The sequence below is a fragment of the Caretta caretta genome, chromosome 1 (genome assembly GCF_965140235.1).
Source record: "Caretta caretta isolate rCarCar2 chromosome 1, rCarCar1.hap1, whole genome shotgun sequence".
Taxonomy (NCBI): Eukaryota; Metazoa; Chordata; order Testudines; family Cheloniidae; genus Caretta; species Caretta caretta.
In genome coordinates this window covers 305,237,209-305,263,044 of record NC_134206.1, presented here as the reverse complement: position 1 = coordinate 305,263,044, position 25,836 = coordinate 305,237,209, and the positions used below count along the sequence as shown (strand labels likewise).

At 40.1% G+C, this 25,836-nt stretch overlaps 1 protein-coding gene across 15 annotated transcripts in view; it reads right to left on the bottom strand.

The window, feature by feature from the left end:
• Positions 1-25,836, bottom strand: part of FOXP2 (forkhead box P2) — a 557,106-nt gene that overhangs the window by 361,561 nt on the left and 169,709 nt on the right. For 13 of the 15 annotated variants that reach the window (XR_007354635.2, XM_075124431.1, XM_075124433.1 and 10 more), the window contains exon 3: positions 24,600-24,683. The exons of 1 other annotated variant lie outside the window; for it this stretch is intronic. The gene's annotated coding sequence lies outside the window, so the exon portion shown is untranslated. Of the gene's footprint in view, positions 1-19,402; positions 19,564-24,599; positions 24,684-25,836 lie in introns of all 15 variants that reach the window. One more of the 15 variants, XM_048836113.2, reaches the window with a different exon arrangement.

The following is a 25,836-nucleotide window of genomic DNA, read 5'->3' as shown; positions in this document are numbered from 1 at the left end:
TGCAACTCCTGGGAGAAAAAGTAAGTCATGAATTAAAAATTACAGACATTAATTAGAAAAGGCACTAATCATATTCAGCAGTGCAATGTTACATGAACAAATGTTAAGATTTAACCAATCACAGCTGATAGAGTGGTAAATGAGGAGCTAACAGAGTACTAAGAAAGCTGTTCTTGCACTGATTACAGTGCTATGGTCAGAGCTCCATTGGGAAAGCCTGAAGCCTTCCGAAAGGGAGAAAAGTGGTCAAAGAAACAAAAGGGGCCAGGAGGAAAGGGGTTGCTGAGGCAGCAGTAGAGAAAAGGAGAGATGGGGAGTAGATGCCTGCATAGGGCACGGATTCAGGACTTGGATACATTTATTATATAAAATAAAAATAATGCAAATCTTGAATTATGGGTCTATCTTTCCATCTTGATGTTCTAGTGACTACATAAACCAGTCACTGCCATTGTTTTTTATACCTCATAAGAATCTTCTCAATGAAATTATTGCTCTGTAATTGTAATGTAGAGTTTCCTGGTATTTATTCTGGATGCATTATATTACTAAATTAAAAGTAATACACACTGAAGAATTGTTACCATTGCATATTGTATAGTAGAACTTTTGAGTTTTAATTTCTAAACATAACACAGAATGCTATGATATGATGCCACATTTTGCTCTCCTAGCCAAATAGCTCACTTTGTTTAATCGGGAATTGTCTTAAAAGGGGAAAACGGAAGGGATTGAAATATTAACCAACAATGCCTTCTTGTACCAGGGCACATAATTTGAGCATGAATTTCACCTCAGAGCTTCACAGTTTATTAGGTTGATTCTTGACTTAACCCTTGGATGTCTGAAGACAAGTGTTATCTGCACTGTAGTTATTTTCATCCTTACCTCCTCATTCCCCTGTGTCACCATGTCATTATCAGGTATCTTGAGGCTCCTAACCCTTGATCCCTTCCTGTCTTTGCAGAGAACAGGCCTGGTCCTTTTCGGGCTTTATATTTACTCCCCCTTCCCTGACATAATTCTACACATCTGTTCACAAATCCCCAATGATTATTTTCTCCCTGACTTCTGAGCCATTCAATTCCCTTTGACCTGTCTCCCGGCTGCCATTTTCTTTTTTCAGTCTTTGGGCTAGGAGCCAGCACTGGGGTTTCAGGTTAGTGGGCAGTGTATATCCAATGGATCAGGGAGTCTGTTTGGACCTGTAAAACAGGGTAGCACCCCTTCCAGGCATGAGTACTGATCAATCCTGCCTTACTGTTACCAGAACCCTGATTCTCATACTAGCAGAAACCCGTACCTGACCATACAGATCCCACAATCCTAACTCCTCCTCTATGTGACACCATCACAGACTTCTTTAGCCAACAACTTTTACCTAGGACAGCATATGTAATTCTCAGATCGAATACATTATAATTCCAATTATCCAAACTCACTTTATCCAAAAATTAGTTATCTGACTCCACAGTGTGCTCATCCATGCAGCCCTATGGTAGTTAGTCATTTCCATTTATTTGACCGTCCGGTTACCCAAAAGTTCTGGATGTCCCCGTGGCCACTTGGATAAATACAAATATTTGTATTTATTCCTTTATATTTGAGTTATATGCCCATCTTTCATACTGAAGGTGATTCTCCCCGATGCTAGTCATTATTTGCTAAGAGAAGAAGAGCTCATAAAAGAAGCGTATGTTCATTTAAAAGAGGGTATAGATACACATGTGATAACGAAACTAAGCTGAAGAAGTGCAGAGAATTTCTTTCCATCTGTAACCAGTTGCTCTTCTTCCTTTCCCTTGGAACTTTGAGAAACCATTCAAATTCAAGCTACAGTGGGCTATTGAGCAAAACTTGAGCAGGGGGACGGGTGCTCTGGAATGTGTGGAATGTTACCTAGTAGGTAACAGCATCAGGAAGAGAATAAGAGATGTCTTATCTCTTTCAATGAACTAAGCTAATTCATAGACAAGCACAGACGCTGCCCCTAAGGGGGGTGACTTTGGTTTGTGTTTCACAAATATGTCTGTTTTCAGATTATAAATTAAAAGCAATCCAAAATTGTGGAAATGTTAAAATTTCCACAAGTATTTATCAGCATTTGGAATTTTTTAGAATTTTAATTCTATTTTCATTCCATATTACATAACTGCTTGAGCAAAATTCCAGAGATTTGTATAAGATCAGGCATGCTGTATGTGTGACTAACCACATTTGGACTCTTTTCTGCTTCAGGGCATGTCTGTACGAAGAGTTACTGCACAGCAAGCCTGGGTGCAACTCTACAGCGCTCCCGCAGGCCATGCGCTAACTGTTCATGTGGCCCCTGCTGCTGGGCACTGAACGTATGTTTCTTAAACTGCAGTAAGTCAAAGTGCACCACCCAACTTTTTAGTGCACAGCAGCAAGATCCACACAGATAGTTAGTGTGAGGTAGATTTACACCCCAGCTTGCTCTTAGATGCATTAAACCAAGAGATAGTTAGGATTTTTATACGAAAAATTTTTTTTTTTTGCTGCAGAGCAGACACAAGTACCCTTCTACAGCCATTATTTACAGGAGATTTTTGCTCATACTACTTAACTGGAATGGACATTGTACCCCACAACTCTAAATGGATGATCTTTTGATGAGTCAGCTACGTACGGACCGATAAATATGTGAAGTCCTAAACATATATATGCATTCATACTTTTAGAAAATACAATTGTTGCTTTTACCTTGAAATTAAGGGGGGGAGACCACTGAAAATGATGACAGAACTAAGTTTAACAGCATTTTTAGGGGCTAGATTGTATAGTGGGTTAGTGCACTAATTTCTCATCTCTGGAGAGCTAAACCAAAATGCCACTCACGTGCCACAACAGGTGGTGGAAATTGATGGGGCCAGCGATGAAAGGGGACAGTCCCAGCAGCAAGTCAGGGAGACATTGCCAAGGGACAATAGGTAGCTCCTCCACATTGAAGTTTCTGGCACCCATTGGCCAGCTGAGAGAGAGCGGTGCTGATTAGCCTACAATCTCCAGCTCCCAGGATTTAGCCTAGTGCAGGGACCATGTGGAGCATGTTTCGGATCCATTCCAACAGCCAACCCTACCCATCCAAACTAGGAATGGGAACCCGGCCTGGTAGATGCTGCAGGTCTAGTTGATCATCATTTTAGGAAGTCAGGAAGAATATTTTTTCTCCCACCCCACTGCCCCCTCTGCCCCCTTCACAGTGGGGGAGAGTCCTAGGGCTCAAAGAGAGCTGAGTCCTGGCGGGTAGGCTGAGGACAGCCATCCCACGTAATGGGTTATATGGTAAGGAGCCCAGAAACCCCCACACTGGAACCAATTAAATGCCTGGTAAAAGAGAGTATGGATGATAGGCAGGTAGTGTCCCTCCCTCCTCTGTGTTAAAGTCTAATAAAAGTTGCAGCCTGCCACTTAATTCCATATATTTGTCTGTCCTCATTTTGCTGCTGTATCCACATCAAATTCTAGTTTAGGCCACAAGGAAAAAAGAGTCCGGTGGTCTCTTCCTCTATTCATTTTCTGACATCACCAAACTAATTTACAGTTTGAAACAACTGCCCCTTTTTGGGAGGATGGGTGAGGGAAGAAAGTGCAGGATTAGAATGCAGGATTCTGTACTATTGTAAAGCTGCGTGGAAAGGGCTTGCATGATATTTCTGCAATATATCTGAAATGCCAATTATATTTCTCCTATTGGTATTGATAGCAAATTAATATTAATTAATTGTACTTAAAAGAAAAATAATTGCAGATGGAAATATTAAAGGAAAAGCTAAAAGCACAGAGAAAAAAAAGAAATGAGAGGATTATTATTTAGTAGATAGTATCCAAATTTTCAACAGCAATAGTTGAAAACATAACACTGTATAACAATGACTTCTGGTATTTGACATACATAACCCACATTCTAATGTACAACCTGCTATCAACTAGGGATGAATTAAAATGAAGATATTTGCATTTGGAGAGTCTATTATTCAATTTATACTCAGAAACAATCAGATTCAGATAAAACAATTCTGGAAAATACTACCCACTCACCTCAACAGCTAGGGGAAGTTGATTGGGCTGGTGGCATAGTTCTGCCTTGGGGATCGTACCCATTCCTCCCAGCATGGGGGCTCTGCCCACTATTGGAGCAGGGTCCCTCCCTCTAAGGAGATATTCCATGCTGGCTCCCTCCCTGCTTCGGGGAGGGAGCCAGTTGGGCAACTGGAGCCAATTGGGCAACTGGAGCTCAGTGCGCATGGGGATGTGGGGGTCACACGGTGTCACTACAGCAGTGGAGAGGGGTCCTGGGCCACAGGGTGGTACTTCTAAGTTTGGTCTTATTACCATGGTTCTCCACCCTCTTCTGCTCACAGGGCCAGTGGAGGCTGGGAGCCACTATCCTGGCCAGCATGAAACCTGATGGCTACGCCCCTTCCTCTTCCCTTGCAGTTTAACATACTTTTTTCAGGCAGTGAATGTCCCAGAAGTGGATAATGGTGCTGCCGATTCTCTATCTTGATTTCAGGATGACAAATTCTGGGTACTTTCACACCCTGCCAGAAGGGAGCTGCAGACAATGCCCCAACAATTTTAGAACCTTGGCTCCTGGGACTAGTGAACTCATGGGACTTGGTTGCACCATGGATTCTGAGGGCCTACAATGCTAGCCTTACAGAATTCATGGAATTTAGGGCACAAGAAGGGGTTTGTCATGAGTGGAACAGACCTACATACCAAGTGGTCCTATATCTGGTGTCACTGCGAGTTGGTTCCCTACACCATATCACCAGTACCTGTTAGTGGGCCTGTTCTAGTGGTGTAGGCTGGTGGGTCTCCCAGAACCATGTGGCACTTCATAATACAGAAGCTCTTAAAAAGATGGTACAGGAGGGGTGGCATAGGAAGGATGACAGGCTACCCATAGCAGTGGAAACCCTAACTGGGCTAGTAAAGGCTCTACTACAAATATGCAGCTGTAGGAAGGAAGCCATTTTAGTTTGGGTGGCATTTGTTGTTGCCTTCTTTGGTGCTTTTAGAGTCAGTCAGCTGGGCCTTTGGCAGCTGCGGACAGATCCCAACTTTCTGGATGTATGGTTTAATGGATGTATGGCTGTCCACAAACTGCCCCCTTTAAGCTCACAGAAGGCAAAACCAGACCTGCCAGTCAAGGCAGACTGCGAGTGACCACACCCCTGAAGACCCAGCCAGTTTAAGATACTTCCAAAGCTGTTTTCAAATTGCTAATTCCTTTAAACTGTAAGTAACAGTTTACTAAACACAGCAAGTAATTCAGAGAAACACTTCCTGCTGCAGACCATCTTCAAGCTTCATCCTAGCTACTGGCAGACAACTATAGTGCTAGAAAAGGAGGAGAGGTTCAATACATAACCCTTTCCTCAGTGGAAATCTGCATACTTTTCACCTAGAAAAAAGGAAATGGTCAGGTAAGCTAAGATAAAATTTCCTATTTCTCACCCTCCCTCCTTTTCCCCCGCCCCCATACACATAAGGAAAATCCACGGATCCATGGCAAGGGGATTTCCAATAGCAGTGTCTAGCCAAGGAGCAACTGAAGTAGATAAATAATGTACAATTTGGAGAAGATAGGTTTTCTGTTTCTGTTGGATAACCACACTGTCCTTCCAAAGACAATGACTGATGTGATCTACACGTTTAATTTGTAAAACGCAGTTAAGGTACAGACAGGAAATGAGGTAGCCAGGCTTACATGCATATCTTTTTTATACTACATGTGAGTCTTCAGATCAGCAGGCTGCCATAGCTGTGAGAGAATGAGCATACATGTTTGAGGGGAAATCAAGGCTTCTGACTTTATAAGCTTCTGAAATGCACCATTTTAACCTCCGCTTATTTAAACAGTCTGCTTTGATGTTCAATTCCCCTTTTAGGTGTAGGGCTTTAAAAGGACAGGAGGTTCTCTTCTGCCAACGAATAGAAAGGGCTGAATTTCTGTAGCAGAGCTGAAGATCTGGTACCTCCTTGCTCATTTATACAGGCCACTATTAATATGTTGGACATCACCAATACATTTTGGTTGATCAAGCCTGAAATTAGGGACTTTAGGCACATTTTATTGTTCTGAGCTTGAGCCAATTGATACTACAGAAGATCTCTGTAATCTGAATGGAATCAGTCTCTGACAGAGCTCCCTTGCATCCGATGTTACCCCCGCCTCTGTCTGGTTCTGCTAAACTGTGGCCTCCAGGTACCTGCTTTCCAACCTCCTCCTCTGCCCCCTCCCTCCCTGTACTACCAAGAGAGGGATCTTAATATTGTGACTAGGGAAGACAGGATTAACGGGCCCTGTGAACTCAGAATATTGATAAACGTCTGGAGAGGACACATGGTGTCTCACCCCCAGAAGGTTATGAGTGCAAAGCACCTTCAGCCCAATCACAGACATTAGAGTCCTGATAGATGTTACTGGAGAACAGCTTCCACTGTGTATTGTGGCCACTACCTTTTGGATCTTGTCTTCTGATAGGCAAACCTCTGTGGAGTCTGCAATCTATGGTAACACTCAAACATAGTATTAACTGCATGGAATCATTGGACTCTGGATAGGGTTGACGGATCCTTGTTGTTCTAGAATCTGGGTTGTACAACAAGTTTCTTTGTGTGCCTTCTCTAGGAAGGTGCTGTGATTTGTAGGTTGTCATAGAATAGGTATATATGCAGATTTTCCTGCCTGAGGAAAGCCACAGTGGTAACTAACACTTTTATGAACACCTTTAAAGAGGAAGCTGGGGCAAAGGGTTAAAAAAAGCATACTGGTGACTATCTGCTTTGCATGCAGCAGACATATTGCTGGTAGGAGGGTCATACAGTAACGTGTAAATAGGTGTGGTTCTGATCTACTGAAAACAGCAAGTTCTCTTGGGAGATCGCTGCTGAGATTAATTTTAATGTCTCACTCCTGAACTTTAACATCTGGAGGAATCCATGCAAGAAGTTGAGATTAAGTACTGTTCTATCTTCTCTAGACGAGTTGGGTATGGGAAGAGGATGGAGCAGCATTCTAAGTTTTCTTGTTTCCAAGGACCTCAGTTGTCACAAGATGAAGCAGGAGATATATTGCTATCTTCATACTCTGGTGTTTCAATTGGCTGGAATAAGCAGGGAATATCAACAACCTTGGTTTTGGAGTTGTATTCAATTCAATAAGCCAATAATATTGAAGCCCCATCTGTCTCTCTAGAATTTGGATTTTCCCTGCGATCTGCCCCTTATTTGATGAACATCAGACATGGTCAACTGTAGTAATGCTTCAAGATTTTCTTGCAGTATCTCCTCTGTCCCTTAGCACCTCTTGATTTATTCAGTCTGTCCTTTTCTGGTTGGTTCTCTCACCTGTAATTCTTAACTGGGATGCCAAGACCTGAACTAGGATCTATATATCCTTTATCTGGCCTTTTGGGAGCTGACAAAGTCATTTTTAAACTATGCCATGGCAGCCTTATCTATAGGGGAGGAAAGACAGCTCCTGAGCCTAAATGCCTCTGCTTTAGGAGCGCCCAAGCTAGTATGTAGCAATGGACCTTTAAGGAACAGTGACCAAGGAATATACCAGTGAGAATTCTTGGCAAATCTATTTCATACTACTAACTCATTACAAACAAAAGAACGGTTGCATGCAATTTATACAGGAAGCTTGGAGATTGTTTGAGTTATCCCTGAAGTCACAATGGCCCCACTGACGAATTACTTGAGCTGTTGATCTGACTCTGGGGCTATCGCCTATATAATCCATAAAAATTAGACACAACGATCATTAATAACTTGGTTTATTACAACCTAATGTCATCAAATGTAGCCTATGCATGAGATTTCAATTAATTTTAAGTACATATGAAGTTCAGTGTCTGTTCTTGGGTTACACAAAAGTAGTTTGAGACAAAAAAGGCTAACACAAGTAGTCTATTAAAGTATATTTTAATGCAAAGTAACTAACAGATTTTCTTGTAAATTCTCAGAAAATTCACTGTGTGTTCAAAGAGTCACGCTCTGTAAGTGTGGGCCATATAATGTATTTTTCATACATAACAAAAAGATTGAAAACCTGCCTTAAGTGCAAAATGGAACTCAACCCTAACTATTGAGATGTGACCACGGCCTCAATGATGGAAGAAAGACAGATGTTATTTTGACTTAGTGACCTCCACTCATTATCAGTGTACTCCTCCTTGATACAAATACTGTCAAAGTTTCAATTATCTCTCACTGCTGCTATGGTCAATTGATGGTTCACTTTACTCTGCCATTGCTGAAGCCTCTGCCCTTACTCTCCTAGCAAACCCACCCACCAAATTATGATACTGAGTTGATGTGGAAGTTAAGTAACTTTATGCTTCTCTCAATGAGGGCCTCAAACAAAGCACATATATTGTTGTATGCTAACTTAGTGCTGGTTGGTTGGTTCCTTTGGCAAAACAATGAAAATACCAACAGATGAGTGTTTTAGCAACAGATGGCATTGGTATCTATTGGCTCAATCCTACAAGATACTGAGCATTCTAGCCCAATTCAATCAAGCACTTATTCACATGCTTAAAAGCAAGCATGTACTTTGCTGGACTGGGTCCCGAGTACTCAGTACCTTGTAAAATCAAACCCAAGAGACTGAGTGTCACCAATTACTAGCTGTTTCCACAGGATGCCAACAGTAATTGTGTTAATAAGTTTGCAAGTGGTAACATAAGATGGCAAAAGCAGGAGATATGCATGAAGTATTTGAAAACAATAATTCTGAGTATTTTTTTCTGTTAATATTATTGTCACTGAATTTGGTATTACTTGAATTACTGAATTACAAAACAATTGCTGTAAAACCAGCACAGGAAACAGAGGAGTGATATCTGAGACGCTTGTACTTTACACAAGTTCATCTGACCTTGAACAATGCTGGTGCAAAGAGCCCACCAAATTAGATTTTATATTTACTGGAATTCCATACAGTGAACATCTAAGCCTGTAAAAGTCTCCTGACATATTTTCCAGGTTGTTCTAAAAAATAGGTAAGAATTTTCTTCCTCCAACATCAGTAGGCTCCCATGAGAGTTATTGTAGCTAGGCCTGAGAAATAAGAAGCTTCAGAAACATGGCCTTCCCTTTGCAGCTCAAGAAAAAGGACAAGAGCAAGGGATCAAGGAAGCTTAGATATTGTTCACACTTCAAATTCATCTTTGAGTAGCTGATGGGTTATAAATGACAGATGAATGAGGAAGCAGAATTTTACCTGCAAATGTTTCTGCATTACAGATATTCCACTCAAGACAGCTGGGTTACAGCTCTTCTTCACCAGTGCCAATAAGAAGGTAAAAGTTTGAAGATGAGGTGCATCTTGGTGGATATAAAAGTAAATGGGGGGAAAGGATTTGAAGAAGGTGATGAAAGAAAAAGAGCAGAAAAGCAATTACCTCATCTGGTAAATCAAGACAAAGCAGTGTGGAGTATAAAGCAGCTAACATTTACAGGAGAAGTAATGCCAAAGATTAGTGGCTAGACCATGCAATAAATCTCTCTGAGATGATCTAGAAAATCTTCTCATGTGTGTTTAAAGAAGAAAAGGTCAAATATATGCTATTGTATGATGGCTCCTCCACACAAGATGTACACAAGTGCAATACAATACACAAGGAGATGTATAAGTAAATACATTTACACCCATCTTATATAGTTTGTGCAACAGAGAAAAATCTATCATGCCATCAGAAATTACTCTTACAAGTTATACATTGATAAAATGAACACACATTTACTAAACCAATAAAGAACAGACCCCGTCTATTAAAAAAAAAATCCTTGAAAAGTAGAGTGAACAAAAAAGGGAAAACTGTTAAAACTAACTGGAAATAAGAAAAATATGTAGAAAATATAAAAAATATGTTCATTAAACAAACATTTGTACTGTATTAAGACAATCTCTTGCCATGCTATTTATGGTGTTTTGTGTGACAAAGGATGATGTGTGTTATAAGGAGAACAATGTTTAACAATTAGACTCCTACAGAGCTGTATCCACAATACACTCAATATACCCAAGATATCCTTTTAAAGATAAAAAATACTGTATTATGTTTAGTGTATGTACAGTACAGAGATGGTAACAGTATAATAATTTCAATGGAGAGGTTAAAATGTTTTAATGAAAGCATTGTTACAAGGCTTTGCATTCTTAGGAAGAAAATAAAACAGTAACTGCATAAAGCTCACACAATAAACTACATACACCATTTTGTGAGGGATATACTTTTCCTTCTTTTCTATGAATGTTTAAAGCTCTCCTTCAAGCTCTTACTAAATCTATTGATCTGTGAAACACACTGCACTCCAGGGAAGCAATTCACTTGACATTATATATCAAATGATGAGATGAATAATGATCATACCATTTGGTAATTAAACGTCTTACAAACCTTTTAACTGACTGAATGTCTAAAAGGTCAAATGAGGTCAAACTTTTTTTTTAACTCTTCTGTTATATTAACCATATAAAACAATCAACTATAAAAATAGCAATGATAACAATATCTGGTAATACAAGTATTTAAATAATTTAAATAATTTTTCATCTCTATTATTATATAGCTTGAATACAGACAGTATCTCCTACTTTGCTTTCATCACCCACAGTCCTATTATAATCTTAATTGTTATGCTTTTGGAAAAGTAGACACTTGCAGATATGGCACAAACTACCAGCAGGTGTGTTGGATGAAGAGAAATTAACAGCACATATAACAAATATAAACCATATCAGTGAATCAGGCAATTGAAGTAAAGCTACATGACGGTTACTGTGCAATGCCAGAAACGTGATTTTTTAGAGAATGAATATACACCAGCTGTCTGTTTAGAAATCCATTTTCAATATTTATCTTCTTTATATTTAATATAATATTATAAAATATGCAGACACTATAGGAACGTATGCTTTACTTTTTTATTTGTTCACAACAGTCTGGAATTTATTAGAGTTTTATATTTCTTAACACTTAATAGCTTAGATGTTAGATACTAAACTAAACTAAAATATTTGAGGAAATATTTTCACCTGCAGTAGCAATGGGTGTGCATGAAAACCCTTGCATTTGTGCATGTAAATGACAAGAAGTCCATGTGGTCCATGTGTATTTTTAATGTGTAAATATATTGCACCAATGGCTGTTTGTTACATCTTCACTCCCCATTCAGCAATGCACTTAAGCATGTGCTGAAGTACCATTACCTTCAATATGATTTATGCGTAGGCTTATGTGCTGTCCTGAATAGGGATGCTTTCCTGAATCAGGCCTTCATTATCAGAAGAGATATTTTTTCCTCCTCAACATAAATTATTACCAGCCTAATCACAAACAGATTCATGAATCCCAAATGTTTTAAGGATTTCTTATGAGTGTTTTGTAATGAATTCACCTAAAAGACAGAGGAATCCTGATTGACTTGTGAAGAAAATATTTGGAATCTTTGTCACACACAAATTAGGACAATGTGCCCACTGCAACCTTTATGTGAGTGGGTTTTTTGTCCGGCTAGCTGGAAAAAAAGGGGTATTGCCTGACTAAGGATTCCCTTACGGCAGGTGGATAGAAGGGAGAAAGTGTACAGTGAGGGGCAGGAAGAAGTTGGGGCAAGCTCAGGACAAGGTCACTGCACAGTCCATCCTGCTGACTGGAAGAGTGGGAAAGTATCTATACCTAGGGTTGCCAAATGTCTAATCACACAAACCCAAACATCCTGCCCTGCCCGCTACCTCACTCCTTCCCTGAGGCCCCGCTTTTGCCTTGCCCTGCCCCTTCTCCTAGGCCCCACCCTGCTCACTCCATCCCCCCACACTCACTCACTTTCACCAGGATGGAGCAGGGGGTTGGGGTACGGGAGGGGATGCGGGCTCTGGGCTGGGGCCAAGGAGTTCGGAGTGTGGAAGGGGGACTCTGGGCTGAGCCTGGGGCAGGGGGTTGGGGTGCAGGAGAGGGTGTGGGTGCAAGCTCTGGGAGGGAGTTTGGCTGCTGGAGGGGTCTCAGGGCTGGGGTAGAGGGGTGGGGTGTGGGAGGGGGTGGGGGTGCAGGCTCTGGGCGGGGACTCAGGGCTGGGGCAGGGAATTGGGGTGCAGGTTCTGGGAGGGAAGTTGGGTGCAGGAAGGGGCTCAGGGCTGGGGTGAGGGACAGGGTATGGGCAGCGCTTACCTCGGGCGGCTCCCAGTCGTTGGTGAGGGGCTAAGGCAGGCTCTCTGTCTGCCCTGGCCCCGCACCACTCCTGGAAGCGGACTACATGTCCCTGTGGCCCCAGGCATTTGAAGCTGTGGAGTCAGCGCTCAGGGCGCGGGCAGTGTGTGCAAAGCCCTGCCCCCACCCCCGGAGCCACAGATACTTGCAGACCGCTTCTGGGAGCAGCACAGGGCCGGGGCAGGCAGGGAGCCTGCGCCGCTGGACTTTTAGCAGCCTAAAATCTCCCGGTTTGGCTTTTGTAGCATCTGGGAGATAGAACCTAATTCTGAGAAACAACAGGCAAAAACGGGAGGGTTGGCAACCCTATTTATACCCCATGCAGCCATGAAGAGGCCCTCAATACAAGGATTGAGCTGGCAGCACTCACCCACTCATGCACTTGGCAAAAGGACCAGGTTCCCTTGTGATCCCTGTGGGCATTACACTAGCTGCTCCTCTTCCTTGAGAGGCTTCCCTCATCACCAGATTTGGCCAAGCTGGGATGTTGTTTTTTTTTCCACCTTCCCTACAGCTGGTCTAGGACCCAATGGGCTGGAGTAGGGGGGTTAGGTTACAATGTTGTATATTAATACATAAAACTTGTGTCAGATGTCCAGTGCAGATACTCAGTCAGAAAGGGATTTGCTTATAAGAGAAAATGGATTGAAAAAGGGTTTGAAGGAAAGCATCCCTTATAGGAGCTGAGTAAGGGGAGTTAGGGGCTCCTACATCAAGATCAGCATGGAGCCAACACCCTGCACTGAACAATTTGTTGCTGAATATTCCCAGATATTATAGGTTAATATAGTTGCAGCCTAATAAAACCACAACCATGGCCCTCCTGTCTTTCTTCCAGCATGGATGGAAAATATCAGCTGAGGTGCTTGTTCAATCCATTTTTTTTAAAAGCCATTTTTCAATTCTGAAATAATTGAAAAATTCTAATTAAATTATAAATAAAAGTATATACCATGTATAAGAGCTCTTATCATGGTATAAGACTCAGTGTCTCCCTCTTGGTACTGCTGCCAAAACTACTTGTCTTCATTTTGAGCTTTTTGCGACCATGCCTCATATTCTAAGGTAACTGCAAACAACTGAAAGTAGTACTTTCAGTAGTTACTGAAAGTAACTGTCACTTAACTATTTTGTGGCAATACTGACCTACAACAATGTAACTGAGAGGTTCAGAGCTTTAAACTCACTGTTCAATTAAAGGGATCACATAGTTTCTCAAAGGCCACTGTGACAGGGTCAGGCCAGATGGCTACAGGAGAGTGACAGAAGGCAGATATATTAGCCCCAGGTTAAGAAGGTCCCTTTTCCCTGGGTAAGGTAACAGGGAAGGTTCCAGAACAATCAGGAACTTTCTGGAAACAATTAAGGCAGACAGGTTGATTAGAACACCTGCAGCCAGTCAAGAAGCTCTAGAATCATTTAAGACAGACAGGCTAATCAGGGCACCTGCATTTTAAAAAGGAGCTCACTTCAGTTTGTGGGGTGCGTGCAGGGAGCTGGGAGCAAGAGGCACAAGAAGCTGAGAGTGAGAAGGTGTACTACTGGAAGACTCAGAAGTACAAGCATTATCAGACATCAAGAGGAAGGTCCTGTGGTAAGAATAAAGAAGGTGTTGGGAGGAGGCCATGGGGAAGTAGCCCAGGGAGTTGTAGCTGTCATGCAGCTGTTACAGGAGCCACTGAGACAGCTGCAATCCACAGGGCCCTGGGCTGGAACCCGGAGTAGAGGGCAGGCCCGGGTTCCCTCCATCCCCCCAACTCCCTACTTGATACCAGAGGCACTGACCTGGACTGTGGGTTCCACAAGAGGGGAAAGTCTCTGGCCTGTTCCCCGATCCACTAGGTGGATCAGCAGAGACCGTGGGGATTGTTCTTCCTTTTCCCCATGCTGGCCAGTGATGAGGCTAACTGAGTGAATGGCAGATTTGAGCCACGAAAGTGGCCAAACTGAGGGCTGCTGTGAACCTCTGAGGCAAGCAAATCCGCCAATAAGCACAGGACCCACCAAGGCAGAGGAGGAACTTTGTCACACCATCACAATTCTAGTTAGAGTACATATAACTCAGCAGAGGGAAGCTGGCTTGACTGAATTTCTGCAGGGAGAGATATCAACACCAACTTCATAAATTACAGAAAAAGAAAAACTCCAACCAGGAGACACTCAGGGAAAGGTAATTCATCCAATTCCCCTGTCACACTTGAGAAGCAAAACCCATGCCACTGCACTTCTTCCATGCTTTCAGTACCTAGTGTATTGTAAAACCTTCTCCCCAGCAGCAGTCAGACTGAGAGATGGAAAGCGGTGTCCTTCCTGAGCTCCCCAATTCTATTTCCTTCAGGCATGGTAAGGAAAATTTGTCCCTCAGTATGGGCAGACACCCAGTTTACAGGCTCTGATAGGATGACAATGTCTGTTGTATGAATTATCAAAATTCTCAGCCTGTGGCTTTAAATAGGAAATGAATATCAAGACTTGTATGAATTACCAAAATTCTCAGCCTGTGGCTTTAAATAGGAAATGAAGATCAAGACTTGAAAAAAGAATATTTGTCTAAAAATAGGGGAAAAAAAGCCTTTGACTGGGTTGAGTATTTTTTAAATTATTTACTGTAAAAATAAAATGGATTTGGCTGACTTTATGCCAAGAAATAAAAATGATATATGACAACAAAGCCAAAAGCAGTAGCAAGTGGAGATATGAGAAGTAATTTCTGTCTTGAAAGGGACAAGGAAGCAAAGATGATCACCATCTCTTCTCCACTGTGACATATTCATAGAATCCTTATTAAGAATTAGATAAGTTTATGATGGTTAGGTCCATCAGTGGCTGTTAGCCAAGATGGTCATGGCTTAAATCCCATCCTTCAGGTCTATGTAAATTTCTGCTTGACAGAAGCTGGGACTGGAGAACAAGGGATAGATCACTCTATAATTGCCCTATTCTGTTCATTCCCTCTGAAGCATCTGGCATGGCCTATGCTGGAAGACAGGATACTGGGATAATGGACCATTGGCCTGACCCAGTTTGGTCATTCTTATGTCTACTCGAGAAGAAAATTTCTGGACATTAGAGAACACTGACATAGGATAGTAAACTACTGATCATGTGTATTATACCTTCCTATCCAACCATTATCTGCCGATACATGTACCCACAATCTGATCAAAATAATAAAGAAGTTCAGCACCTTGTCAAGCTGCATATTCAACTTTAGAAATATAAGAGTTTCCATATGCATTTCAACAACGTTTATAGCAACTGTTCACTCAATTTCCCCCTTTAAATGTACTAAAAATGAGCTGAAATATCAGTCCATTTAACACCTACCATATTTAGCTGTTAAATATTCCCCTGATGCTCTCCAAAAATGAGGAAAGACGCTAATGAATGTCAGCAACTCTTTCTTAGCAAGAGAGAACCTATAAATATTGTAAAAGTGTTTTGTTTCCTGGGTTACATTATCTCCTTTGTACGCGCTCAGGTTTTGTCACCAAGTTATTCTTGAAAATCAACTAACTGCTGTCCAAATTGAAGCAGGGCAGAAAATTGAAGTGAGACAGAAAGATACCTTTACTTGCGGTTAAGCACCCCAAGACTGAAGGGTTATTGGAAAGACACGCTACTTTCTTATTGTAATGTACATAAGAACAGCCATACTGGGTTAGACCAAAGGTCCATCTAGCCCAGTATCCTGTCTTCTGACAGTAGCCAGTGCCAGGTGCCCCAGAGGGAATGAACAGAACAGGTAATCCCCTGTTGCCCATTCCCAGCTCCTGGCAAACAGGCATATATATATATATATATGTATATATGGCATATATAGATCTAATCTCATAGAATCCCAATGAGTAAACAAGGATAAGGTCCTAATCCTATCACTGATTCACTGAGGTTCCAGTGCAGGTACACCATTTCACCCAGACTCTGTCAACTGCAGGATCAGAGCAACATAATGCACAGATCCAGCCTCTTCTTCTCTGGATGGCTCGGAATCAAATAAAGGGCTTCTTTAATCCTTCCTCTCCTAGGTCCTTGAAATACTGAACATTTAACTTTTAAATTGTTCATTGGATTGGTGTACTGCGATACAGAGCTTTTCACCTCTAAATCCCCAGTTCAAATCCAGTCTGCTTGGTAGCAACTGAAAGCTATTACCATCAGATAGTTGTTTTGTAGCCAATGTCCCAACAGAAATGCTGTGGAAGCATCGTGCATTTGGCCACACACCTGTTGCCACCACCATGACAGAAGCAACAGAGAGGCAAGATAGCTCTTCTTAGAGATTAGCTGATGCAAGGGACAGGGCTACAGGTGGAGATGACTGGAATTTTTTCTCGAAAATATGACACAAGAAGAGGAAAAACTGACAGCACTGTTCAAATTTTTCTACCAGCTTTAGTCACAATATGATCTTGAAGTCCTCCACTGGTTCACTAGAAAGATGGTGTAACCTATACTGTCCCTGCCACTTATCACGCCAGCAGAACCTCACTGTTATGTACATCAGTTAACGGTAAAACTGGAAATCCCTTCTCAGTGTTTATTTCCAATTTACCAACTCTCAACTGTATGTTATTTTCAAATAACTCATTCACAACAGTAATTCTTCAAAACTAGCCAACATTACATTGTCATTGAGTACCACATAGTTTCTGGTTATGAAACATTTGAATTTTCTGTTCAAAAATATAAATTATTCAGATGATTGTCTAACTCAAAATAAGTTCATTAGATTTTCTTAAAGTTTTCAAAAAAAAATCAAAGAAAACTGAGCAGAGAACAAGCATTAAAAATGTCAGTTCAAAAAGAGTTTTTTCAATATTATTAATGTTTGAAAATGAAGGTTTAGAATGCAATTATCTTCACTTTTTCAAAAAAAATAATTTTAATTTAATTTATTATATTACACAATTTAGTGTCTGGATTTTATATAATTCATCATTTTAAACTAACCACAATATATCCTGGCCACCCCGCTCTCTGCTGGAGTCCAATTAGCTCCAATGAAATAACCAGTGCGAGCAAAGTGACCAAGATTCAGTGCAATCCAGATAAAGATTAGGAATACTCAATATTAAAGCTAATGTGCCATCACTCTTTTACTATTATATACTGGTTTATTTCGAAGACTAACTGGGGCATATTATAAAAGCTTTTCCACATTATATCTTTACCCAAGAGAAATTCTGTGAGTGCATTTGTTTATTCTTGACTGTACATTGTCTGTAACAATGGCTATTATCAATTTTTCTTTTACTGTATTGCATTACACAGTTTTAAAAATACTACAATCCTATTGTAGCTGTTTATTTGTAAGTCACAAACTGCATTACTGTTTAAATAAATTCATAAAAAAGTTTTCTATAAAATACACCCACTTAGCACTATCCCACAGAATCAGTTTCCCAAAGAACGAGTTTACTGTTATTTAAACTTGAAGACTGTACAGTGTACTGTAAAAATATGTTCTTTTTATTAAATTCTAAAAAGCTAGTGATCCACACACTAAGTCTTATAGGCGCAATAAGAAAAAAATCAGCACAATACACTCCTTTGTTACAAAAAAGAAAGAAAAATAAAGCATCTCTTAAGAAAAGTAACATTTGAAGCAAAATACAAATTCAGTTGGAGACTATGCTAAATGTTTCCAATGATTACAATTTTTGGTAAAAACATTAATATTTTAAGATCAAACACAGCAGACCCTTTTTCCTGGTATATTGTGCATAAAAAAGCATTCCCGTCTGCTTCAACGCTTTGCCTTTTCCATGGGCTTAAACCTGTCAAATTATTCCATTTGATTTCAGAGAATTCTCATATGGCAATCTATTTTATTTACTTTATCTTCAATAAAATGGTTCAGTGAGCATTAGCAACTATGAGACACAAGTTTCAATCAGTCGTCTGGCAAAGGCGTCAATCTACATTAGACCTACTGTGCTGTGAGTTGCAGCTAGAAAGCTGGAGTAAGACAGGGCAACAGTGAATGAGCGAGCAAGGCCTAATAAAACAGCAATGAAGAGAAAGAAAATTCTCCCTAGACACTACAATACACTGCTTATACAATACGGGTGCCTAGTTCAACACACCAGTAGCTTCTTAATATAGCTGACAGCTAGAAAGGGGCTCCAGACTCTAACTTTATTTTACATGACAACTACAGTAATAGCCCTCTGTTCTCAAGCAGGCAACATTTAAAAACCTGTATTCCAGTCAGTTAAAAATTATGAATTTGTGTCAGACACAGCAAGGAGCCCTAAAAATATTTAAGAATTTAAGATATATATCATCTCTTCCATAACAGTTTTATACAATTACTGGGGCAACAGCATTTTTCAACATGCTTTCCCCTACAGATTTCTATGACATTTTAAATATAGCTATTGGATTAGATATAAACCACAAAATAATCAGTGTGTTTGAGCAACAACTCATTTCTGAAGATGATATCATTAAGGACTAACTCTAAAAATTGTATGGCATCACTCCTAGATGCCATGAAAATGTCTCCCAAAGCACAAACTTTGTAATAAGTGATGCAAGTTCACATTTGATATGGGCTGTAAAAAGCAGATTATTGTAATAGTGCTCTTTCCAGCAAATCAGACCATTAAGAATGTACTTAATGTTCAGTTGAATTGAAAAGCAGGCCAGTTAAAATCCATATTTTGCTACTTTGTATAATCATAGCAAAAATTTACTACCTAGTAGTTCCAGGCCACAAATTTGATTTTATAAATGTAAACTACTTTTGATTTTGACAAAAGAAAGTTGCCTTCGCTTTAAGATTCCATTAAAAATGTTTCAGTAAGTTCCTAAAATATCAGTAATTTGCAGCTGACTATGATTATCTTGCACAGATAATTCAAAATGTTACAATAAATGGGTCCTTCTTTTATCTAAAAAAAATTCTAACAAAAAGTCAAGTATTGTTTTTATGTTGCTCTTCTTGCTTCGTAGCAATTAGAGTTTAGCCCACCCAATTATTTCTGGGGAAAGAAGTCCAACATTTTTCTTCTCGCATTATCCCTATTCCCCTCCCCTCCGATTATGCTGTTATCACAGCAATCACATTCTGGCCAGGAATGTGTAGCTTCCTCTAGGATATAGTTAATGCCACTCCATAAACCAGCTGGCAGACTTACTCATATAATCCCCTGGAGACCAAATGCTTCACACCTCTGTAATGCACCTGATGGCCAACAAACCATGAGTCCTTGCATAGCTTCCAAGTCCAGGTCTTTTGCAAGGGAACTATAAGCGATGTCCCTTCACCTCCGGACATGTCAATATTATACTGTTCATGCTGAAAATGTACAGACAGATAGTACTTGGTAAGTAAAGAGAGTCTAGAAATACAAAGAATACAAAATTGTATATGAGTTATACTGTTAGTTATGTAGTGTAATCAGTACGGTAGCTGAAATATAGTGCACTGCAACAGGAAATACCCCAATATAGAAAGTTCCTTAAGTTTTTTTCTCAACGCACCGTTTCTATGTAAAAGATCATGAAGCAGATGCAGCTGGACCCCAATGGTTCCTCCCGTTAAAACCAAAAGAAAGACTCACACGAGGGATGGCACAAATTTATTTAGAAAAGCTGAATCAGCTCCCAGGTCATGAATGGGTCACTGAAAGTACCAGCTGCCCTAACATTATAGGTCTTGAAGGAAGCCGCTCAGTAGGTCATTCACCCCAAAAAGGGCATTACAACTCTGAATGGAGAGGCTATTCAAGGAGAAAAACACAGTTCCTAAAGCAAAGTGTCCCTTCTGGGTTGGTTTTCAATTACAGCACAAACTGGCATGAAAAAAAAATACACGGATACAGTAAGGCACTTTAGAGAACCAACAAAAAGATATGGGACATGTCCCAAAAAGCTTACAATCAAAATTCAAGTGCGAGATGGTAAAGTTGGGTTAACAAAGAGATGGTAGGATAAGGTTGAAGAAGGATTACAAGATGGTGATTATTCGTTTTAAGCACATGCACATCTTGGTGAGTCAATTAACCCTTTTTGTAAAGAAATCATCATTATTGCCTCAATTCTAATGAGAATTGTGTAAAAAGCAAGCCTGAAGGAGAGATTTGAATGAAGTGACTTTTTGCATCAGAATTGGAAGGGAATCCCATAAGCGAGAAACAGTGTGCAACAAAAGACAAATAGATCATTCCTGATGCAAACTCAGAACCTCATGCACACCAATGTTAGATATTCTACAGAGTGCAACACTATGCAATGCAGCCATAAGCATTTTTGTGGGAAGCCAGAGCTAGAAAACTAAGCCTTCAACTGTAACAGTTCTAAAGAAAGAATTATGTTCCTTTGGGATGAAGAGGGAAAATTGTGTAGCCACCCTGTTTTTTAAATCCAGTCTGAAAATTGAAAGCATTTTTTTCCAATTTTCCCCATTCTTGTCTAAATTTCAAAATTTTCCAACCAGATATGCTGTTTTCCAGTTAAGTGGTTTGTTCTAAGGCAGGCACTACAAGTAAAATGAAAATTTACCCCTAAGTAGGATGTCCTTCTGATGTACATCTATTTTATCAGTACAAAGAAACTGTGTTCTGTCCCTTAGACACTCCAGAAATGTAAATGGGATATGGAAGAACTTGCGTTCAAAATTTACCATTCTTTGCTTTTTGAAAAACCACCTTAGGCCCTCCCACGTTAATGCAAGAAATAAACAACCTATTACTAGAAAAGCCAAATACATGTTGGCTTTCTGTACATAAAACAATTTTGTATTGATTGTATTTAACTGCAAATTATGGGCAAAAACAGACTGACCTCTGTTGGAAAGGAAACAGAATAATAGTTACTTTCATCCATATGTGGTAGGACTGCCTTAAAGTCCAGACATTTTGGAATTTAACAAAATTATATTGCCAAACTATTATAGGTACACAAGTCAGTATTATTGCTTTTCTGGCATTACTTGGTGCAGAACATGGTAAATCTCCAGAAAATCAGCCAATTTTTTTCTTTTTGCTGAAATAGCTGTTGTTGGCTGACCAGATTGTAACTGCAGCTTGCCAGTGTAACAAATATATTCCTACCATAAACAAACAGTTCTCCAGAATATGGGACATTAACTATGGAGAAATTGACTAATATGCCTCTCCGAAAGACACGTCGTTGGTAAATATAGAGAATTTTCCATCATCGCTTAGAAAGCAGAGAGTTTGATCTGCTTTGTGTCCTAAACTTTTCTGCACTGGATAGTATACACGGTAGCTTGAAAAAAAAACACAAAACCATTTTGTACATGCAGGACTACTTTTAAATATGTAACATATGCAGATTCCATATTTCTGTCCCATATATCCCAATCCTATGTCTATGTTCACTATAAAGTGATGCACACTATGTCCTGACCTACCTGACTGTTAAAGCTGCAATTAAAATAAAATGTCATTTCTTGTACTATTTACCACAGGTGATACTATCATATTTGCCTAGTCCTTTAGGCTTCAGCCCAGCACTTTATGCCACTGGGCATTGCTTGCCTGAATCAACAGGATGGGGACAGAGGGAAAGAAAGGAATTTCTCCCCCTTACCAGCCAATGGGTGAAGAGAGCAACAATGGCAGCACTGTCCCATTTTAACCATCACTGTGGAGACCAGTAGCACCAACTTGACTGACTAGCTGATCTTCAAAAGAGGCAGACTCCAACACTAAAAGGAGGGGGCAGGGCTATGATGGTGACATCACTTGCTGCTACCCCCAGTTGGATGAGTGCCATGTGACTAGATATGGTGTTCCATGGGCCACCTTGTCACTATAGTCACCATAAGACCAAGACCAAGACAGAGATCCTGTCTTTTACCTCCTTCCTGTGCTTCTAAAGCTTTTCCCCACCCACCTGTCCTCTCATTCATCGAAGCAGGATTCAGGATGTCTGTTTTATTCACCATAGATTCAGGGTTGGGTCGCGGTACGACTGCAAGGTGGAGTTGATTGTGGAAGTAGTGATGGGAACGTTGATGCTGTGGCTCCCGTTACTGAGTTTAATGGTGTGTATTTGTATCAGGTTCTTCATTATTATGTTTGCTTCAGTTTGTTCATGAGCTTCTAGTCAGTTTTTCACCCCCTTCCTTTAATCATGTCATTACAGTTTCTAGGTTTGCCAGACTGAGGGTGGCCACTAGTTATTACAGAGGAATCAATGAATGGGCCAATTAGATAGGGGGATGTATCCAAGAGCTCCCAAAACTGGTGAGTTTGGGAACAAGAGAGGAAGTATTGTCCAGTGGTTAGGGCACTAGCCTAGGACTTGGCGAACCTGATTTCAAGTCCCTGATCTGCCTCAGACTTCCCGTGTGACCTTGGACAAGTCACTTAAGTCTCTCTATGCCTCAGTGCCCTGCCTATAAAATGAATGAATAGCACTTCCATACCTTACAGGGGTGTTGAGAGGATACGTACACATTAAGCAGAGTGTGAGGTGCACTGATACTAAGTGCCACAGATAGAAGGAACAGGATATCACTCCTCCCACAGATTTCAGAAGAATCAAATCACCACAGAAAAGTGATGTGTGTGCTTACATATAGAAGTTGAAGGTTCCTAATACTAGTGTATATATACTAGTGGGCCTATTTCCTTTAATAGTGCCTTGGCAAGGTGTGCCAGGGTGAGACCAAGAGGTGCAATGGGGAGGGAGTTACAGAAGGTCCTATTGGAGTCAAATTGTAAGGGCTCCTTTCTATCAGGCACCAGTTGCTGTTTGTTTGGTATCTATAAATAAATTTCTTAGTCAACTAGAAAAATTACCATGTATGTGTCTTCCTTTCACTGTGTCTACAGCAATACATACGCAATTGAAACACAGAATATTTTTAAAGAATTCCTTGTGGCAGTTCCAGACGTAGGTAATTTTGAAAAAAACATGGGGGGTTTCATAATCTATCATTTGTATACCAATTCCCTCTGAATGCTTTCCCAGATCTACCTATCTTAGGGTCCTTATCTGGCCGCCATTACTGTAAGTACTGAAGTGCCTCACAACCTTCAATGTATATGCCCTTCCAGGACTCTTCTGAGGCAGGGAAGTACTATTATCCCCATTTTACAAGTGGGGAACTGAAGCGCACAGAGATCAACGGACAGATTTTAAAGGTAGTTAGGTACCCGAAGATGCAGATAAGCACTTTCAAAAATCCCACTAGGCACCTAACACGCAATGATAATCCCACTAGACACCTACCTGAATATTTTAGGCCCCTAAAATATCTTAGAAACTGTCCCTAAGTGATTTGCTCTATAGCTAACCATGGAATTGAATGTGGGTCTCCTAACCCGCAGGCTAGTGCCGTAACTGCTGGACCCTCTGTCTGAGGCAGCTCAAGAGCACTAGTGTACAGAGTACACGAATCTCACAATCAGAACATGTGAACTCATGGTCCTTGAGTTCAAGGAGTAGTGTCTGTTCCCAAATGAACATAGGGCATAGGTATTTCAACAAAGTAGAGGTGTCCAAGCACAGGGATTCATTGTATTCACATACTAAAAATGTTTTAAAATATATATTTTAGTATAAAAGATTTTTCTGACCAAGACAGTTTAATTATCTTGTTGCTCAAGTGGCTGGTGTCATGAAACCATACAGTGAAACTCAACTTTAACCTCTCAATACCCAAGAGTATGCCATCAAATTTTAAAAGAGAAAATAACTGTCTTAAATTATGAATGTATCATTTTGTTGGGATTTAGTGCACGCTAAACATTCTTTATTTAAAACAAAACTAAACCAATTGTACAATTCCACAAGTGTTACTACACAAAGACGCATAGTAAATGCGATGTGTAATCAAAACATCTAGTATAAAATAATATATTACATTTTGATAGAAATATCATAGAAATACAAAAGAATAATTTTATTTTTCAGCTTCTTCCACAAAAGCTATAGGACAAATGACCCAGCTTTTATAACTGAAGCATCACTGTGGTTATTACTGCCAAAAAATCATTAGTGATTCTTAATTTCTCTTAACCACATTCAAGTCTTCTTCAATCTTCCAAATGAATTGCTGGAAGATTTACATTTTGCAACTGAGTTTTGTGGAAGGGGCTGAAAAATGAGGAAAAGGAGAAGGAAATGGGATATGAGGAGTGGGAAAGAGGGAGGCCATCCTTCCCTTACTGCCAGACCTGCTAACTCCTCTTGCTCTACAGTCTAGTCTTACAAGTAGTAATACATCTCTGTGAATAACAGGAAGCAGCATGGGGTCAGCTGAACAGGGACTGGTAAACCAGGGACAGTGATTGTACAGGGGAAAAAATGCTACAAGCAACATCATTTATAGATTTTCAGTGCTTGAACTGTACTCACCTCCTTCTTCCAGGCCTTAAAAAGATATCCTTATTTCAACCTTGAACTGGAGTGCTGTCTGAGATCAATTCCAGCATCACTGGCCTGATAAAAAAAAAGAAACTATTTGTAGCTAATATTTATTTATCTATTATACGCAAAATTCCCCGATTAACTTTATCGCATTCCATAATTAGTTCCAAATTTCCATGTGGTGATTAGTAAGTAAGATCCTTAGCTGGAGTAAACGAACCTAGCTGCATTGACTTCAGTGAAGTGGGGCTGACCCATATCAGCTGAGGATCTGGATCATTAACTGTGTATCTCTTTCAGAAGCCATATCCTGAAGCCTTCTAATGTATGCACCTCTCATTCTATTGAATGTCTTTAATCAACAATTTTTGAAATATAATGCAAGGTAGCCTTTTGGATCAAGTCATAACTTCTATTATGTCAATACACATTTGTACATTATTAAAAATGTATTGACCAATGCACAGTCCAATACATTGTACAATACTGTACAATGCACATGTACTGTGCCATATTCACTAAATCAGTGATAGAAACACTTAAATCATTTTTAACATGCACAGTATCTGCCGTTGTAAGTTACATTTTCAAGGCATTAATCTATATTATAAAAGACAGTTTAAAAAAGAAAGGAAATTTTAAATTATAAAAATTTAAAACAAAAAAGAGAACACAAGAAAACATTCCTTTCCTTACTGAAACTCAGTTCCACCTCTTGAGTAAGACAATCCCCGCAATGGAAAAAACGAGAGAGCCTTAACTACAGTAGCACTACTGGATGCCATTATAATTAACAAGAACATGCAAAATAAATTAATAGTTATGTTTTATAATCATGTCAAAGTGAAATGAGCCCATGAAGAGGCCTCAGTACTTAAGTGATCTCATTAGCCAATTTTTATGTGCTATTTTATATTACCACTCATACAGCTGAAGGTTGTTTGCAGTGTTGTTGTAGCCATGTTGGTCCCAGGATATTAGAGAGACCAGGTGGGTGAGGTAATATCTTTTACACAGCTGAAGGTTGTATTTTGTCACTATATCAATGGACCTGAATTTTAAACAATCAGTCCCAGGCATTTTTTGTGTTTTTTAAACTCCCATAAAAAGAGCACAGTAACATAGATGCAAAGAACTATCACTAGTGTTTTGTAAACATCAGCAACACATCTCTCTTTTCTGTGGGTTCTTTGGAAGGGACTGCAACGGATTCCCCCCACTTTGG